General features: G+C 49.4%; 1 protein-coding gene across 3 annotated transcripts in view; it reads left to right on the plus strand.

Annotated features, from left to right (window-relative positions):
* ZFAT (zinc finger and AT-hook domain containing) overlaps nucleotides 1-15,920 on the plus strand; it is a 161,603-nt gene that overhangs the window by 102,188 nt on the left and 43,495 nt on the right. The gene's annotated exons all lie outside the window — the stretch shown is intronic.

The following is a 15,920-nucleotide window of genomic DNA, read 5'->3' on the forward strand; positions in this document are numbered from 1 at the left end:
GCTGGTGAGAGAGTTGGAGACACCCTCACATGCCTGGCATGGCACCAGCCTGCAGCAGGGACTCTGGAGACCCTGGCTCTCCTGATCTCTGCTTATTCTCGTAGTACCTCCAGTTGACGTTTCTTCCACGTAGATGGTAATTCCCCGGGACCACGGCTTATGGTGGTTACTGGCAGCAAGAGCTCTGGTCCCGTGAATTTGTTTCATAAAAAGTACTGCTCAGCACTTGGCAACTTGACCCTTAAAATCAGTGCTGCTATTGCTGGCATGCACATTTGGAGACGGGAACACTATGCTCTGAGATGTTTGTTGAAATCATGTCCACCTCTAAGTCCCGGTAGAATGTGAAAGGGACTGTGGACGGCCACACTTGGAGGTTGCATTTATTGAGCATCTCCTGTGAGCCCGCGTTGTGCCAGCAACTTCACCCACCTCACTCTGATTCCACACAGTAGGCGTCATTGCCCAGATTTGACATCTGAACAGCCTGCATCTTTGACAAGTGACCCCCGTGAGTCTTGACTCGATGCCCAGATCCACAGACTTCAGTCGCTGTCATAATCTCGGCCAGCCTGTGTCAATACCCCTTCCAAGGTGACACTCCCTGTCGACAAGCTTATCTGATGCTCAGAACAGCCTTGGGGTGAAGTCACAGGAAGCCCATGATCCCTCCTCTTGTCGTTAAGAAGCCAGGTGGCTTGGGGTGGGAACTGTCCAGGAGGTGAGAGAGCCGGAACTGGGGCTTGGCCTCGGGGTCCCAGGCCTGGGCATCCCTCACCAAATCTCAGCCCTTCGCTGTTGGCAGAGAGGGGCCAGTTGGGGCATCTGAGGCTGCCATGCCTGTCGATTCTGTAGCTGCTTTAGCATCTGTATTGAACACGGGTTTCTTAGGTGGGACCCACATGTCACCCAGCGGGAGTGTGAAACGTCTCAATCGGGATGTTCTGTGTTTGCATACATTGTATGTAGTGAAAGCTCAGGGCTTTATGTCCATTCCACATCTCTTAGACGTGTTTCTTTGAGGAAGGACTCCGGATTTCCCTAGACTGGTGCAGTGACAGGACTAGAGTATGCACGTCAGGGCGACTTTCACTCCACAGATGAGAGATGTGGACCCAGGGAGGCTGATTTCTGGCCTTGCTGTTCCAGAGTCGGAGCTAGACTTCTAATCTGTTCCTCGGTCTCAGTGTGGAGCATCTTCCCTTCCTAACCAGACATAGCTGAAAGGTTCTCTGCCTTGAAATCCTTGTGGATTTGCTCCTCAGAGTTTTACATCTCTGGTTTGTGTGCAGAAGAAGTGCATTTGGGGATGGTTTAATTGCAGGCGTGTGTGGTCTCCATCACACAGCTGCGCTGGGGGGCTTTGGGAGCCCCACTAAGCTGGAGCCCAAGTCATGGCCAGTTTCCCTTGGGCTCCCTGTGGATAAGGCGTAACCCCCAGCTGAGTGGTGCCCCTGCTGGGGATGAGGTTCAGTCTGAGTGAGAACCAGTGAGTCAGTCCTGGGCTCCTCCCTTCCTTCAGGTCTGGGTGCTCTTCTTGTAAACACGTGTGTAAATCATGCTTCTCAATTGCCTGGGGCCAGCGAGCCAAAATGAAGCTGATGCCTGCCAGCTGCCCTCATCCCAACAGTAACTGTCCTTTTCCTTTCCTCTCGGCCCATTAGTTTTCCATTATGTTGTTACAGATTACCTCCACCTTCGTAACTTTAACAGCACAAGTTCATTGTCTTAGGGTCTCCTTGGTTCAGAATCCCAGCATGGGCCACCCTGGGCCAGTGTCTGCGTGATGTGCTCTTCCTTCCTTGCTCTCTGGCTCCTGCAGGCTGCCCGAAGGCTCGTGGCCCCTTCGCCTGTCTTCAGAGCCAGTGGCCATCCTCATCCTTGTCCTCCTCTGATTCTCTCCTGCCCCCTCTTCCAGCTCTGTGGACCCTTGTGACTGCAGTGCGTGCACTTAGATAACCCCGGACAGTATTATCTTAGAGTCAGAGGATCAGTAACCTTGGTTCTATCGGAGTCTTCATTCCTTTTTGCCTTATACATGAGGTTCCAGAGATTAGGACATGGCTGTCTTTGTGCTTAGTCACTCAGTTGTGTCCGACTCTTTGGGACCCCATGGACCGTAGCTTGCCAGGCTCCTCTGTCCATGGCATTCTCCAGGCAAGAATACTGGAGTGGGTAGCCATCCCCTTCTCCAGAGGATCTTCCCAACCCAGGGATGGAACCCGGGTCTCCTGCCTAGCAAGCAGTCATCTTCAGGGAGGGTGTTATTCTGCCCCTGAATTCCCCTCCTATTTTTCCTTCCTCTCACATCTACTCTGTGGTAGAAAAATTTTCATGCATGCCAATAAAACATAGCATGCATCTCCTGCTTTCCCTTTTCCTACCCTCAGTTAGCGTGATGAAGAACTCAAGCCTTGGTGTTTTCCCATCCCAGGATGAGACTTCCAGTCTTGGGGCAGCATTGCTCATCCGTTGCAGTGGGCTTGCTAGAGGAAACCAGTTTGCCTCTCTAGACCTGGATGTGTGACTTTCAATATATAATTTCTATCAGGAAACACGGTAATAAGGGCAGACTCCTGTATCACCTTTTAAAATTACATGATATAATTTATGTATTTTTTAATAATGAAATGAAAATATGTTCACTAAATAAGATTTGGAAAATGCTTTCTGCTCCTTTTCCCTGGAGGAATCTTTGGTGATATTTTTAGACACAATCGAGGTCACACCGTAAATGAGTATTTTATTTTTTTGATGGGGATTAGCATGTTGGCTTTATCGGTGATAAAGCTCTATTAGAGAACGTGGCTTAGACAAGTGGCCAGATGGTTTGCTAAGAATACCCCACTCCTGAGTTTGAGTAATCTCAACAGCTAAAGGCTAGACTGGGGCACCTACATGCTTTAGGCATTGTACATATTGCCTTGCCTTTTTAATGGAAAAACTTTTTTTTATTTTTGGCCGCATTGGTTCTTCGTGGGCCTTCTCTAGTTGTGGTATGGGAGCTTCTCACTGGGGTAGCTTCTCTTGTTGTGGAGACAGGCTCGGTAGCTCGGGCTGCGTAGTTGTGGCGCATGGGCTTAGTAGCCCTGCAGGATGTGGAGTCTTAATGGAGCATCAGGGATCGAACCCGTGTTCCCTTTCTTGGCAGGTGGATTCCTAAGCACTGTACCATCGGTCCAGTATTGCCTTTTTTTTTTTTTTAATTGTCATTTCATAGGCCTTTCCTCATTACATGAAAATTCACTTATTAACTACTTTTAATGGCTGCGTAAGGATGAGACTCATAGTTTTAATTAACCATTCCCTTCATAACTGCACAGTTTGGTCATTCCCAGTTCTTGCTGTTTTAAGTAGCCCTATAGTGGTCATCATCCCCAAAGCATTTCTGGTTCAGTTCAGTCGCTCAGTCATGTCCGACTCTTTGCGACCCATGAACTGCAGCACGCCAGGCCTCCCTGTCCATCACCAACTCCCGGAGTTCACTCAAACTCATGCCCATTGAGTCAGTGATGCCATCCAGCCATCTCATCCTCTGTCTTCCCCTTCTCCTCCTGCCTTCAATCTTTCCCAGCATCAAGGTCTTTTCCAATGAGTCAGTTCTTCGCATCAGGTGGCTAAAGTATTGGAGTTTCAGCTTCAGCAACAATCCTTCCAATGAATATTCAGGACTGATTTCCTTTAGGATGGACTGGTTGGATCTCTTTACAGTCCAAGGGCCTCTCAAGAGTCTTCTCCAACACCACAGTTCAAAAGCATCAATTCTTTGGCACTCAGCTTTCTTTATAGTCCAACTCTCACATCCATACATGACTACTGGAAAAACCATAGCCTTGACTAGATGGACCTTTGTTGGCAAACTAATGTCTCTGCTTTTCCATGTCACCCTAAATTGCATGGACTGTGAAACACCGGGTGAAGCCTGCCAGACCACTGAGGATCCACACACAGTGAAGGTGCTGTGTGTGCTTCTTGAAGCTGTAAGTAAAGTGCACTCCCTAGGGTGGAGCTGACACCTAACCTTAAAGATATGCCAGGGAAGATGCTCGGGCAAGGGGAACCAGTGCCGAGCGGGGAGTCTCTGAACAGTCACAGGCTTGTTCTCGCGTCCCGGCAGCTCTCTGCTTCTTACACGTAAACAAGCCACACACTGTGCTGTAGGCAGCGTGATCAACAGGCACACTCATTTGTGGGGTTTTCTCCGTTAGGCTCAGAGGAACCCGTGACTCTGCCGATAGAAATGTCCTCAGTCATAGGGCTGGTGGACACCATGCCAGTGTCCCTGCATTTTATTTTTTTTTTTATTTTTTATTTTTTTTTATTTTTTTTTAAAATTTTATTTTATTTTTAAACTTTACATAATTGTATTAGTTTTGACAAATATCAAAATGAATCCACCACAGGTATACATGTGTTCCCCATCCTGTCCCTGCATTTTAATAGAAAAGAGTAACTTTACTTAAAGACATTTTTAAATAATTTTGGTCTGATCATAGTTTCAACTTATGTTTGCAAATCACTCATTCTAAGTATTTTCCGGGCGTTAGGTTTTCCTTGTATGTACTTTTAAGACGGTGGTGTTATTTTACTATTGTTGTTGTTTATGGCCTTGGAGTTAGGCAGACAAGGATCAAAATCTGGATGCCACTGCTTACTAACTAGGTTACCTTCTGGGATTCTGATCCTTCGCCTTTTTGGGCCACTGTCTCCTTATTTGGAAATTGTGAATGAACAATGATACCATTATTTCAAGGGCTGGTTTAAGAAGGAGGGGTTGATTTGAGGGAGCAGATTAGAAGGAAAGTGCCCCCAGAGCTTGGGGCAGACTCAGACCATTAGCCCTGTGCAGGCCACCCTGAGGGAAGAGGTGCTGGGAGGACCTCAGACTTGCTGTCTTAGTAACAAGATCTCGGGTGGAGCAGCTCTGGCCTCGGCCACCTTTCCCATCAGACTAGTTCTTCTCTTTCAGTAAGCCTGGAGGCCAGCCCAGCATCCTCGACTCCACTGCAGCCCCGTGTGCCTCTGACGCAGGCACTCCACAAGTCCAAGCTGCCAGCCACTGTGCTGGGTTTCGAACTGTGAAGGAAAGGTCCTGTCTGGGTGTGCATATAAAGTGCGCTCCTGTGCCTGGCGTAGAGCTGGTCTTGTTAGTGCCTGTGTGTGTGTATCCGCATGCCTGTACACAGCCCTCTGACACTCACTGCTCTTTGACGGCAGTACTCAGTCCATTTGCATTTAACGTAAGTTTTGACGCGTCTCACTGGGTAGTTAACGTTGATGTTCTCCGTCATGTCCGTTCTTCGATGCTCTCGTCTTCTCTTCTGGCTTCTTTTGGGTGAATTAGTCATTTTCCAGTATTCCATTTTATCTCGTCTATTGACTTTTTCCTCTGAGAGTAGAAATTTTCTTTTTCAGGTAAACTTTTTAGGACAGATGTAGAATTACAGAAAAATTGTTACAGTAATACAGAGAGTTTCCATATTCCACATACCCAGTTTCTCCTATTGTTAGCATCTGACGTTTATATAATACATTTGCTGCATGAGCTGCATGTCATTATTAGCTAAAGTCCATATTTTATTCAGATTTCCCTAGATTCTACCTGATGTCCTTTTTCTGTTCCAGGAGCCTATTAGGATACTGTATTACGTTTAGTCATATAAACTAAACTAGTCATATAAACTAGCCTACGTCTAGGCTGCTTTTGGACAGGACAGTGTCTCAGACTTTCCCCAGTTTTTTGATGGCCTTGGCAGTTTTGAGGAGTACTAGTCAGACACGACTGAAGCGACTTAGCAGCAGCAGCAGCAGCAGTGAATAGTATTCAGTCGTGTCTGACTCTTTGCATTCCCATGGGCTATTCAGTCCGTGGAATTCTCCAGGCCAGAATACTGGAGTGGGTAGCCTTTCCCTTCTCCCAGGGATTTCTCAACTCAGAGATCAAACCCAGGTCTCCTGCATTGCTGGCAGATTCTTTACCAGCTGAGCCACAAGGGAAGCCCAAGAATACTGGAGGGTAGCCTATCCCTTCTCCAACAGATCTTCCCGACACAGGAATCGAACTGGGGTCTCCTGTATTGCAGGCGGATTCTTTACCAGTTGAGCTACCAGGGAAGCCCCTTAGAGTACTGGTGAGGTATTTTATAGCATATTCCTCAGCTAAGATTTGTTTACTTTTTAGATATAGCTTTTTTGTAAATTTAGTTTTTGTTGTTTTTTTCTTTTTTAGTCACTGCTGTAGACATTACACTATGCATATTCTAACATATTCTACACTATGTATTCTAACACGTTCTAACTAACTGCAGATAAGCTATTTCATAAACAATGGAAAAACTATGAATCATAATTCATATTACTCCCCTTCTACCCTTTGGGTTCTTATTGTCACATATATCATTTCCCTTTGTGTTCTAAACTCCTCAATGTAGTAGTATTTTTTTCTTTAAAGAGCATTTAAAAATACATATGAAAAATAGTCTTAAAAATTTCTTTTTCGCTTACTTACTTAGCCTTTCTGGTGTTCTTTATCTTTTCCTGCAAGCCTAGCTTCCATGTGATAAATTCTCCTTCAATTTGGAGAACTTCTTTTAGCATTTGTTATATGCTGGTTTGCTGGAGTTTAATTACTTTAGCTTGTGTCTGTTTGGAAATTCTTTGTCTTCATTTCTAGAGGACTATGTTGATGACTGTAGATTTCTAGGGGACGTCACTCGGTGTTGTTCCATTACATTTTGTCTTTCATTATTTTTGAGCCATATCATTTCCTCTTATATACAATGGCTTTTCCCCCCTCTGACTGATTTAAGATTTTCTCTTTGTTTTTTCATTGTATTAATGTCATTAAGCTTAGGTGTGGTTTCCTAGTGTTTACCTTCCTGACATTTTAAATCTGTTGGTTGATATCATGTGTGAGGTTTTGGTCATTCTCAGCCGTGATCTCTTTAAATACTGCTTCTGCCTCATTTGTCTTCTCTTTTTTCCCTGTAGGGCTGTAACCTCCTGTATTGAACTGTTTGATTCTCATAGCATTCAGATGATTTCTCTCTTTCTCTCTCTAATTCTTTGTTCTCTTTGTGTTTCAGTTTATGTGATTGTATTAATCTTTAAGTTTACTTATTCTTTCTCTGATATGTCAGTTCTACTGTTTAGATGTTCAAATGAATTATTCATTTCCGGGTTTCTTTGATTTATAGCATTTACATTTAGTTCTTTTTCCTCTGCTAAAAGGTACATATCATTTGTTCACACATGTTTTCCTTTAGAGTCTTGAACATTTTTATCATCATTATTTAAATATTTCTGTCTAGTAATTTCAATATCTGAGCAATCTGTGCCTTGGTTTCTATTGACTTTTTTCCTTGAATTGAGTTACATTTTCTTCTTTGCACATCTCATAATATTTACTTGGATGCTTGATGTTACGTGTGGAAGAACAGTAGAGACTGATGGCTGTGGAAAAGTAGATCCCTCTCTGCATCAGGCCATTGCAGTGGGGACCACACAGAGGATAGCAGGCCTGATGCTGTCCTTTCAAAGGTGTGATTGCGAGCGTGGCCCTTGGTTGGTGCGTGGTTGCTGGGATGGTGCTGTGTCCCTGTGGCTTTCTGCTCCCTGGGCAGCTCTTTCCCATCTCTGCCCAGCCTTAGAAGAGCATGCAGTGCACCTGCTGAAGGCTCCATGCATTGGATGAGGGTGGTGGGCTTCCTCTCCCCTGTCCTGTGTCAGCCCTGGAGTCCTTGCTGCCTTTTCTGTGCACCCAACATGTGCCAGGGCAGGGGTTGGGGTGAAGCCAGGCCTGCGTCTGACGCCAGGCTCACGAGTCTGGGGAGAGCCATCTGTGTGTAAGAGGCAAGTACATTATCTGCTGCGAGACAGTTATGCGCTAAGCTCTGTGGGAACCCAGAAGAGCAGCTAACTGTTCCAACTCTGTCATTTTTTAGAAGCTATGTTGTAATTGAGTTAATAGAGTATTATGTTATCATGTAAAACCTATAGCTATTGAAACCTATAGCAACCGAAAAGTTATAGTTGACTGATGTCCACAAATCAAAGGGAATTAGTGTAATCCCTTGTTGTATTTCTGACAATGAACTTGGTCCCAGAGGCGTTCGTTCACAATGTGTCCATGGGAGGCTGAGTCAAGGTATACATATAGAAGATACCAGACAGCTGAGCTCATGGGATGGGTAAGGGGCTTAGATGCTAAACTGAGCAGAGGGGCTATTTGGACGAAGTCAGCCAGGATGTGGTTGTGTAACTAAATCACTCCCAGCTTCCAGTCTAAGCTTGGTAAACAAGGGAGTGCAAGTACAGAAATGATCTCAAGGAAGCAGAGTGTTGAGAACCTCACATTCGTGAACAATTCAAGTTGATCCTCAGTCTGAGACCCTCAGTATCCCCAGCACGCTGAGTCACCCTCAGTCTGAGATCCTCAGTATCCCCCAGCACGCTGAGTCACCCTCAGTCTGAGATCCTCAGTATCCCCAGCACGCTGAGTCACCCTCAGTCTGAGACCCTCAGTATCCCCCAGCACGCTGAGTCACCCTCAGTCTGAGACCCTCAGTACCCCCCAGCACGCTGAGTCACCCTCAGTCTGAGACCCTCAGTATCCCCCAGCACGCTGAGTCACCCTCAGTCTGAGATCCTCAGTATCCCCCAGCACGCTGAGTCACCCTCAGTCTGAGACCCTCAGTACCCCCCAGCACGCTGAGTCACCCTCAGTCTGAGATCCTCAGTATCCCCAGCACGCTGAGTCACCCTCAGTCTGAGATCCTCAGTATCCCCCAGCACGCTGAGTCACCCTCAGTCTGAGATCCTCAGTATCCCCCAGCACGCTGAGTCACCCTCAGTCTGAGATCCTCAGTATCCCCAGCACGCTGAGTCACCCTCAGTCTGAGACCCTCAGTACCCCCCAGCACGCTGAGTCACCCTCAGTCTGAGATCCTCAGTATCCCCCAGCACGCTGAGTCACCCTCAGTCTGAGATCCTCAGTATCCCCAGCACGCTGAGTCACCCTCAGTCTGAGACCCTCAGTACCCCCCAGCACGCTGAGTCACCCTCAGTCTGAGACCCTCAGTATCCCCCAGCACGCTGAGTCACCCTCAGTCTGAGATCCTCAGTATCCCCCAGCACGCTGAGTCACCCTCAGTCTGAGACCCTCAGTACCCCCCAGCACGCTGAGTCACCCTCAGTCTGAGATCCTCAGTATCCCCCAGCACGCTGAGTCACCCTCAGTCTGAGATCCTCAGTATCCCCCAGCACGCTGAGTCACCCTCAGTCTGAGATCCTCAGTATCCCCCAGCACGCTGAGTCACCCTCAGTCTGAGATCCTCAGTATCCCCAGCACGCTGAGTCACCCTCAGTCTGAGACCCTCAGTACCCCCCAGCACGCTGAGTCACCCTCAGTCTGAGATCCTCAGTATCCCCCAGCACGCTGAGTCACCCTCAGTCTGAGATCCTCAGTATCCCCAGCACGCTGAGTCACCCTCAGTCTGAGACCCTCAGTACCCCCCAGCACGCTGAGTCACCCTCAGTCTGAGACCCTCAGTATCCCCAGCACGCTGAGTCACCCTCAGTCTGAGATCCTCAGTATCCCCCAGCACGCTGAGTCACCCTCAGTCTGAGATCCTCAGTATCCCCAGCACGCTGAGTCACCCTCAGTCTGAGATCCTCAGTATCCCCCAGCACGCTGAGTCACCCTCAGTCTGAGATCCTCAGTATCCCCAGCACGCTGAGTCACCCTCAGTCTGAGATCCTCAGTATCCCCCAGCACGCTGAATCACCCTCAGTCTGAGACCCTCAGTATCCCCCAGCACGCTGAGTCACCCTCAGTCTGAGATCCTCAGTATCCCCAGCACGCTGAGTCACCCTCAGTCTGAGATCCTCAGTATCCCCAGCACGCTGAGTCACCCTCAGTCTGAGATCCTCAGTATCCCCCAGCACGCTGAGTCACCCTCAGTCTGAGATCCTCAGTATCCCCAGCACGCTGAGTCACCCTCAGTCTGAGATCCTCAGTATCCCCAGCACGCTGAGTCACCCTCAGTCTGAGACCCTCAGTACCCCCCAGCACGCTGAGTCACCCTCAGTCTGAGATCCTCAGTATCCCCCAGCACGCTGAGTCACCCTCAGTCTGAGATCCTCAGTATCCCCCAGCACGCTGAGTCACCCTCAGTCTGAGATCCTCAGTATCCCCAGCACGCTGAGTCACCCTCAGTCTGAGATCCTCAGTATCCCCAGCACGCTGAGTCACCCTCAGTCTGAGACCCTCAGTACCCCCCAGCACGCTGAGTCACCCTCAGTCTGAGATCCTCAGTATCCCCAGCACGCTGAGTCACCCTCAGTCTGAGATCCTCAGTATCCCCAGCACGCTGAGTCACCCTCAGTCTGAGATCCTCAGTATCCCCCAGCACGCTGAGTCACCCTCAGTCTGAGATCCTCAGTATCCCCCAGCACGCTGAGTCACCCTCAGTCTGAGATCCTCAGTATCCCCAGCACGCTGAGTCACCCTCAGTCTGAGATCCTCAGTATCCCCCAGCACGCTGAGTCACCCTCAGTCTGAGATCCTCAGTATCCCCAGCACGCTGAGTCACCCTCAGTCTGAGATCCTCAGTATCCCCAGCACGCTGAGTCACCCTCAGTCTGAGATCCTCAGTATCCCCAGCACGCTGAGTCACCCTCAGTCTGAGATCCTCAGTATCCCCAGCACGCTGAGTCACCCTCAGTCTGAGATCCTCAGTATCCCCCAGCACGCTGAATCACCCTCAGTCTGAGACCCTCAGTATCCCCCAGCACGCTGAGTCACCCTCAGTCTGAGACCCTCAGTACCCCCCAGCACGCTGAGTCACCCTCAGTCTGAGACCCTCAGTATCCCCCAGCACGCTGAGTCACCCTCAGTCTGAGATCCTCAGTATCCCCCAGCACGCTGAGTCACCCTCAGTCTGAGACCCTCAGTACCCCCCAGCACGCTGAGTCACCCTCAGTCTGAGATCCTCAGTATCCCCCAGCACGCTGAGTCACCCTCAGTCTGAGATCCTCAGTATCCCCCAGCACGCTGAGTCACCCTCAGTCTGAGATCCTCAGTATCCCCAGCACGCTGAGTCACCCTCAGTCTGAGATCCTCAGTATCCCCAGCACGCTGAGTCACCCTCAGTCTGAGACCCTCAGTACCCCCCAGCACGCTGAGTCACCCTCAGTCTGAGATCCTCAGTATCCCCCAGCACGCTGAGTCACCCTCAGTCTGAGATCCTCAGTATCCCCCAGCACGCTGAGTCACCCTCAGTCTGAGATCCTCAGTATCCCCCAGCACGCTGAGTCACCCTCAGTCTGAGATCCTCAGTATCCCCAGCACGCTGAGTCACCCTCAGTCTGAGATCCTCAGTATCCCCCAGCACGCTGAGTCACCCTCAGTCTGAGATCCTCAGTATCCCCAGCACGCTGAGTCACCCTCAGTCTGAGATCCTCAGTATCCCCAGCACGCTGAGTCACCCTCAGTCTGAGATCCTCAGTATCCCCAGCACGCTGAGTCACCCTCAGTCTGAGATCCTCAGTATCCCCAGCACGCTGAGTCACCCTCAGTCTGAGATCCTCAGTATCCCCCAGCACGCTGAATCACCCTCAGTCTGAGACCCTCAGTATCCCCCAGCACGCTGAGTCACCCTCAGTCTGAGACCCTCAGTACCCCCCAGCACGCTGAGTCACCCTCAGTCTGAGACCCTCAGTATCCCCCAGCACGCTGAGTCACCCTCAGTCTGAGATCCTCAGTATCCCCCAGCACGCTGAGTCACCCTCAGTCTGAGACCCTCAGTACCCCCCAGCACGCTGAGTCACCCTCAGTCTGAGATCCTCAGTATCCCCCAGCACGCTGAGTCACCCTCAGTCTGAGATCCTCAGTATCCCCCAGCACGCTGAGTCACCCTCAGTCTGAGATCCTCAGTATCCCCAGCACGCTGAGTCACCCTCAGTCTGAGATCCTCAGTATCCCCAGCACGCTGAGTCACCCTCAGTCTGAGACCCTCAGTACCCCCCAGCACGCTGAGTCACCCTCAGTCTGAGATCCTCAGTATCCCCCAGCACGCTGAGTCACCCTCAGTCTGAGATCCTCAGTATCCCCCAGCACGCTGAGTCACCCTCAGTCTGAGATCCTCAGTATCCCCCAGCACGCTGAGTCACCCTCAGTCTGAGATCCTCAGTATCCCCAGCACGCTGAGTCACCCTCAGTCTGAGATCCTCAGTATCCCCAGCACGCTGAGTCACCCTCAGTCTGAGATCCTCAGTATCCCCAGCACGCTGAGTCACCCTCAGTCTGAGATCCTCAGTATCCCCAGCACGCTGAGTCACCCTCAGTCTGAGATCCTCAGTATCCCCAGCACGCTGAGTCACCCTCAGTCTGAGATCCTCAGTATCCCCCAGCACGCTGAGTCACCCTCAGTCTGAGATCCTCAGTATCCCCCAGCACGCTGAGTCACCCTCAGTCTGAGATCCTCAGTATCCCCAGCACGCTGAGTCACCCTCAGTCTGAGATCCTCAGTATCCCAGCACGCTGAGTCACCCTCAGTCTGAGACCCTCAGTACCCCCAGCACGCTGAGTCACCCTCAGTCTGAGATCCTCAGTATCCCCCAGCACGCTGAGTCACCCTCAGTCTGAGATCCTCAGTATCCCCCAGCACGCTGAGTCACCCTCAGTCTGAGATCCTCAGTATCCCCCAGCACGCTGAGTCACCCTCAGTCTGAGATCCTCAGTATCCCCAGCACGCTGAGTCACCCTCAGTCTGAGATCCTCAGTATCCCCAGCACGCTGAGTCACCCTCAGTCTGAGATCCTCAGTATCCCCAGCACGCTGAGTCACCCTCAGTCTGAGATCCTCAGTATCCCCAGCACGCTGAGTCACCCTCAGTCTGAGATCCTCAGTATCCCCAGCACGCTGAGTCACCCTCAGTCTGAGATCCTCAGTATCCCCAGCACGCTGAGTCACCTGGTGTTGCTTGTAGCAAGCATCGTGGCTTTATTTCTGCTATGACATCTGTTACCCAGGAGATGGTTTCGTGCTTCCACCAGGAACTCCGGCCACAGGGAGGTCATGGCCCCGTGGCTAATACTCCATGCTCCCAATGCAGGTGGCCTGGGTTCGACCCCTGGTCGGGAAACTAGACTCCGCATGGTGCAACTAAGGCGTGGTGCCGCCAGATAAATAAATATAAAAAAATAAGCTTCCACCACAGTGTTGAATGTTTAAGTATCTTGTGTCAGAATAAAAAAGACAGATGCACTGATCCCTTTTATAATAGCCATCTGCTGGGCATTACAACAGGTGTGTCAGTATTTACTTTATTTTGCCTTCAAAGATGCTATGATGTAGGTATTAATCTTCCCGTTTTACAGATGAGGAAACAGGCCCAGAGCCCTGTTAAGTAATATACTCAAATAACAGTTGGTGAGTAGTGGAGCTGGGATGTTGAGCTGTATCTTCGTAGACAAAGCTACCCTCGTCCCCCACCCTCTACTTTCTTCACTCTCAAGCCAAGTGGAGGGGCATTTTGACACCCTTGACCTCTTTACCCCTCACTGCTTTGATTGTGTAAGCCTGCAGTTAGATGTTTATCCATCAAAACTCAAACAAAATCTTTATGTAAAATGCTGACTGAGTGTAAACTTAGCAGCCGTAGCACTTCCCAAGTTCAGTGGAAATTACTGAACCATGGTACAAAGAGAGTAAGAAGTCAAGTGGAGGGTTGTTGTTAGTAGTGTTTATTTTGCTTTTCAGTTCTTAATTTCCACAAAAGCAAAGAATCTGAGATTGTTTCCCTTTTTTCCTTTAAGTGTGTGTGTATGTGTGTGGAGGAGGAAGGGTCATGGTGGGGAGCAGAGGGTCAGAGGGGGCCATTTATTTGCTTTGAACTGAAACATCTCTGCTCAAAACCTGTTACACCATCTTCAGCTTCCTTGTATTTTAGATTTTTAAAAACACTTTGGGGGGGATAAAAAAAGGAAATTGGATTGTTTTATGTTAAATTAAAATCCTGTCTGTCTAATAGTATGCAGTATATTCTCGGGAAATATGGCATTTTGACAGCATAAGTGATTACCAAAAAAAATCAATAATTGGACAACGCTGAAGAGTCTTCTAAGCTCTTGCATGGAAAGCAATTAGTATGGATTGATTTACTGTTATTTATTGTGATGAGATAATTGCCTCAATGTAAAGCCATTTTGGACCTTGTGGTACCCCATGGCTTTAAAACATTTATTCTTTTAAATTGTTTAATTTGTCTCAGGCCTGATTTTACAGCAGAGGTGGCTTTGTGCTTGGTGAATTATGTGAAGACCTGGCTTTTTTCTCTCTGGATCCTTGGTCCCAGGCTTGATTTTGTTTCCCTGTTGTGGTTGGCCCAGGAATGAAGTCCCAGCCTTGTGCTCTCAGGATCACAGTTCTCAGAAGACAGGGCCAAAAAAAAAAAAAAAAAAAAAATCACAGTTCTCTTCTCTTCTGTGTAGATGGGCAGCTTTGACCGAGGGCTCAGGCTGCAGAGCATGGTGTGGCTGGTGGGACAAGGACAAGGGGGTGGTGGCTCTCGTTCATATCGGCAGCATCCCTTCAAAGGCTTTGGCACAAACCTCTTTATTTTTTTTTTTAATGAAAAAAGTGTTTTTGGCTGTAGCATATGAGATGTAGTTCCCCCACCAGGGATTGAACCCTCCTGCAGTGGAAGCACAGAGTCTTAACCGCTGCCGTGCGTGCGTGCTAAGTTGCTTCAGTCATGTCTGACTCTTTGCAACCCTATGGACTGTGGCCCACCAGGCTGCAGTCCTCTGTCCACGGCATTCTCCAGGCAAGAAGACTGGAGTGGGTTGCTGTGCCCTCCTCCGGGGATCTTCCGACCCAGAGATCGAACCCACATCTCTTACGTCTCCTGCACTGGCAGGCGGGTTCTTTACCACTAGTGCCACCTGGGAAGCCCAACCTCTGGAGTGTCGGAATTTCGGGCACAAAGCTCTTTAAGGGTTGACCATCAGGAACATGAGTCCATGGATGTCCACTTGTCCCCAGCCCTCCTTGGGATGCAGGTCCTTTCCTTTCTGGAGTGTATCTCTTTGCTTCGGCCTCTGTGTCCCTTTTTCCCTTGTCTGTCTCCTGTGGCCGTCTGTGCATCCTTAGGCTCTCCGTGTGTGTGTCGGGTTGGGGGTTAGTGTACCAGTCCCTGCGCTTGGTTCTGCATGTGTGTAGTTCACATCTGTCTCTGAACTCAGGCTGAGGAGGAGGCAAGGAAGCCAGGATTCTGGATACAAATGCTCTCTAGGAATGTCCCTTCTTAGCATCACCACACTTCTTACGATTTACAGTCTTGGTCCTTTTCCCCATGACTATGCATGCTTTTCTTTTTGAGCAGCTCACTCCCCAGACTGGTGCAGACATACTCTTTGGCGATTGACCTGGCCAGCGTGTGTTTCTCTTGCTGGGTGAGGGGCCTGCACGTGGCTCTGCTGAAAGGGAGCAGGCTGTGGGGACGTGCTCTGAAAATTTGTGAAGCGTTACAGTCTCCTAGTTCGGGACCTCATCCTGAACATCTGCCAAGGGCCAGGCTTTTAATTTTTTCCATGATGTCTGATGGTACCTGGCAGATGGTGTGGTTCCTTGTTTATGTTAGAATGTTTCGTCTGTGAGGCACTTTGTTCTAGATTTTGTTCTAGACTCAGCACGGAGGCAACACTTAATTATCATTTGTGGAGTGAGCAAATGAGTAAATGAATCGATTCTATAGAACTGCCGTGACAAAGGCTGATCATGGAAGCCATCCAGGTGGAGGCGCGCTTCTGGGCTCCTAGCCAGGCTTGTAGCCACAAGTAGGCATGGAGTTCAGCGGCCCGTCCTTGCTGGGCCCTCCCTGCTCTTCACTCTGCCCTCAGTTCCCTGCGTGGCCTTG

Source organism: Bos indicus x Bos taurus, chromosome 14 (assembly GCF_003369695.1).
Source record: "Bos indicus x Bos taurus breed Angus x Brahman F1 hybrid chromosome 14, Bos_hybrid_MaternalHap_v2.0, whole genome shotgun sequence".
Lineage (NCBI taxonomy): Eukaryota > Metazoa > Chordata > Mammalia > Artiodactyla > Bovidae > Bos > Bos indicus x Bos taurus.